The sequence below is a fragment of the Trachypithecus francoisi genome, unplaced genomic scaffold, assembly GCF_009764315.1.
Source record: "Trachypithecus francoisi isolate TF-2019V2 unplaced genomic scaffold, Tfra_2.0 Lachesis_group17, whole genome shotgun sequence".
In the NCBI taxonomy this organism is placed as follows: Eukaryota; Metazoa; Chordata; class Mammalia; order Primates; family Cercopithecidae; genus Trachypithecus; species Trachypithecus francoisi.
The window spans coordinates 76,721,042-76,725,410 of NW_022681462.1; positions in this window are offsets into that span (position 1 = coordinate 76,721,042).

Genomic DNA, 4,369 nt, shown 5'->3' on the forward strand with positions numbered 1-4,369 from the left:
GGAGAAATTGGCCAAAACAAAGGGGTTACAGGGCCCATGCAAGTCCAGAATCCAGCAGGTCAGTCAAATTTTAAAGCTCCAAAATGATCTCCATTGACTTCAGGTCTCGCATCTAGGTAACGATGATGCAAGAGATGGGTTCCCATGGTCTTGGGCAGCTCCACCTCTGTGGCTTTGCAGGGTGCAGCCTCCCTCCCAGCTGCCTTCACGAGCTGGTGTTGAGTGTCTGTGGCTTTTCCAGGCACACGGTGCAAGCTGTTGGTGGGTCTACCATTATGGGGTCTAGAGAACAGTGGCCCTCTTCTCACAGCTCCACTAGGCAGTGCCCCATTAGGGGCTTTGTGTGAGGCTTTGACCCCACATTTCCCTTCCACACTGCCCTATCAGATGTTCTCCATGAGGGCCCTGTCCCTGCAGCAAACTTGCCTGGGTATCCAGGTGTTTCCATACATCTTCTGAAACCTATGCAGAGCTTCCCAAACCTCAGTTCTTGGCTTCTGTGCAGCTGCAGGCTCAACATTACATGGAAGCTGCCAAGGCTGGGAGTTTTACCCTCTAAAGCCACATCCTGAGCTGTACATTGGCCCCTTTCAGCCATGGGTGGAGCGGCTGGAACATAGGGCACCAAGTCCCTAGGCTGCACACAGTACGGGGACCCTGGGCCCAGCTCATGAAGCCACTTTTTCCTCCTGGGCCTCCAGGCCTGTGATGGGAGGAGTTGCCATGAAGGTCTGTGACATGGCCTGGAGACATTTTCCCCATGGTCTTGGGGATTAACATTAGGCTCCTTGCTATTTATGAAAATTTCTGCAGCTGGCTTGAATATCTCCCCAGAAAATGGGTTTTTCTTTTCTATCACATTGTCAGGCTGCAAATTTTCTAAACTTTTATGCTCTGCTTCCTTTGTAGAACTGAATGCCTTTAATAGTACCCAAGTCACCTCTCAAGTTCAAAGTTCCACAAATCTCTAGGGCAGGGGCAAAATGCCTCCAGTCTCTTTGCTAAAATATAACAAGAGTCACCTTTAGTCCAGTTCCCAACAAGTTCTTCATCTCCATCTGAGACCACCCAGCCTGGACATTATTGTCCATATTGCAATCAGCATTTTGGGCAAAGCCATTCAACAAGTTTCTAGGAGGTTCCAAACTTTCCCACATTTTCCTGTCTTCTTCTGAGCCCTCCAAACCGTTCCAACCTCTGCCTGTTACCCGGTTCCAAAGTCACTTCCACATTTTTGGGTATCTTTTCAGCAACACTCCACTCTACTGCTACCAACTTACTGTGTTAATTCATTTTCATGCTGCTGATAAAGACATACCTGAAACTGGGAACAAAATGAGATTTAATTAAACTTACAGTTATACACGGCTGGGGAGGCCTCAGAATCATGGTGGGAGGTGAAAGGCATTTCTTACATGGTGGTGACGAGAGAAAAATGAGAATTATTCACTATCAAGAGACTAGCACAGGAAAGACTGGCCCCTGTGATTCAATTACGTCCCTCCCACAACACGTGGGAATTCTGAAAGATACAATTCAAGTTGAGATTTGGGTGGGGACACAGCCAAACTGTATCACCCACCCTCTTCCAGGCCTTTCTGTTACAGAAAGCAAAAGCTGCAAGCCTCTGGGAGAGGGATAGGAAACCCTCCTTCCCTAAGACCCAGGGAAAGGTCCACTGACTCCAGGGGAGGGGATAAAGCAAAAAAGAACCAGAAAAGAGGGCATTCAGAAAACTGCCCCATCCCTGCTATATTGCCACTGAGAAACAAGTAGAAGCAAAAACTATTTCTTCTAAGGGGTGGGTGGGGAGCAGGCAGCAAATCCACCAACTCCCACCAGGAGCCTTGTGCCAAGTAGCAAGCATTAGCAGGCCATCAGGAAATGGCCCCAGTCTCAGGCAATGTCACACTGATGCTCTGATGCTGATGGTGGGGTAGACACAGAAGCTGTCTGTCCCTAAGGAGAGGACAGGAAACCCAATCAGGACAGAAGCCTGCGGAGCTACAAAGAAGAGGTCTGCATCACTAGGGGTCCCTCCTGACTAAGTCTCCCCCACAGTCCAGCATTCGGCTGCAGAGTGTGGGATATGGTGCAGGTATGCTGAGAATTTCCCACCATAGTGGCCTGGCCCCTTAGGACTCACCTAAGACTGAGGCTGGAGTAGGGGCACCTAGAAACTAGGAACTATACACCTCACACCCAATAATGAGCAAGAGCAAAGAAGAAAAGAAGGGAAAATTTGACAAATTATCAATAGTTGAGTGGGGCCTAGCATGAGTGTTTAGAATCCCTGGGAGCCTCAGATACTCAGCTGACTAAGCATCCTGTTCTGCCCCGGACTGAGGGGTTTCCTGGGACACAGGACTTTTCATGCTTAAACTGGAAAAGTCCCCCGCAAACTGGGGTGAGTTGGTCTCTACTGCTGGGGAGCACACAGAGAGAACCACCCATGTGGCACAGGCATGCTGAGAGCTGAGAGTAGAGAAGAAACAAGGAGTGGCCCCTCTGGCCCTCCAGGCCTCCCAGTAAGCACAAGGCAGCAGCAGCTCATCGTAGAAAGAATCTGAAGAGTGTGGTGCATTACAAGTTAATTCAGTAAAACAAACCCCAAATCTAGCCTCTTCCCCCAACTCCCAACTTACGATCTGGTAGAAAAGGCAAGCTTAATTCTGGGTATAAATACTATTTACCTCAGTCTCTACTGTTCCTTTATGTTTGACATTGAATAAAAAGTATGAACACACATACACATACATAAAATAAGGCAAAAAACAAAAAGATAATCCACTGTGAAGAGATAAAGCAGTCAATAGAATGAGACAAAGAAGTGGTCCAGGTATTAGAACTATCAGATGGGGACATTAAACTAATTATGATTAATATATAGAAGGATCTAGAGGAAAATGTGGGCAACATGCATGAGCAGATGAAGAATGTCAGCAGAAAGACAAAAACTAAACAAATTCCAAGGGAAATGCTGACAAATCTCCTCACAATATCAAGAGATAAAGAATTAATGGGCTTGGCAGCCTGGATACAGTAAAAAATCAGTAAACTTGAAGATAGATCAATAGATTTATCCGAACTGAAACAAAGAGAGAAAAAAATATGTGTAATTAGAGTCCCATAAGGGAGGGGTGGGGGAAAAAGGGGAGGGGAGGAGAGAGAGAGAGAGAGAGAGAGAAATTGAGAGAGAAGATTTCTTAAGCAAATGCATAAAGAGAAAGCAGAGAGTTAGTCCTCATCTGGAAAACTGTGAAGTGGGTGAAATCTAATGTGAACAAATGATTATCCTCTTTCTTCTGGCGTCATACTTTCTGGTATGATGCCAGAAGATCTGTTGAAAAATCTCCAAACTGTGTTAGCTATTGACAGCACAAGGTCTGATTGTGTCCAGGGGATATTTGCATTTCACTGAAGGAATATTTGCCTAAAAATGGAAGGTCTTCAAGGTTCACATTAATGAATTTACGGTGAAATACCACACACAGCTAATGGGACTAATTTGAGGTCCAGACCTTATCTAAGACCACTCATATACATCATTCGAAGTGGCACTTACATTAAACCTTCTAGGATGAAGGCTGGACTTTTATACCCATTGTTTCAGTTGTGGCTCAAAGGGGTCCAGCCACAGGGCAGAGAGGGGCTGGAGCTGTGAGCCTGATTCCTGGGTTACTACTTTTGTTTCTGTTCTCTATGAGACTGATGCACAAACTTGGAGGCTCAGGACTGTGACAGTCCTCAACACCAGACAACACCAGACAGTCTAGCAGAGCACCTAGAACCATGAACTTTCCCTCCAACAGTAGCCCTATGGTCGTGCTTTTCAAAGTATGGTTTCTGGACCCCCTGCATCAGAATTGCCAGGGTGCTCCTATTCTGTCTGATCTACTTTGACATTTAGTTAGGTTCTCACCACACTTTATCCCACCTTTTCAGAGCCACCACTATCTCTCAGAATTGTCATAGAAGTTTCTCAACTGATCTCCCCACTTCCATACTTGCTTCCCCATAGTATATTCTCAATACAGCAAGCAGTCAGAGTGACACTTTTATAAGTACTTGTAAATCTTTTCGCATCACCTTCAAAACAGTATTTGGGCTCCCATCTCACCCAGACCAAAAAGTAAGTATTTGCAGTGGCCTACAAAGCTCTACAGAACCTGGGCCCCATTACCTTTCTGACTTTATCTCCTGTTGCTCTCCATGTGGCCCACTGTCCAGTACCATGCAGACTTCCTGGAAGATCCTCAAAACCCCCACAGCCCCAGGATCTTTGCACATGCTCACTCCTCTGCCTGGAATGCTCTTCTTTTAGATATTCACATGGCTCACCTCTCATTTCCTTCAGGTGTCTGCTCAA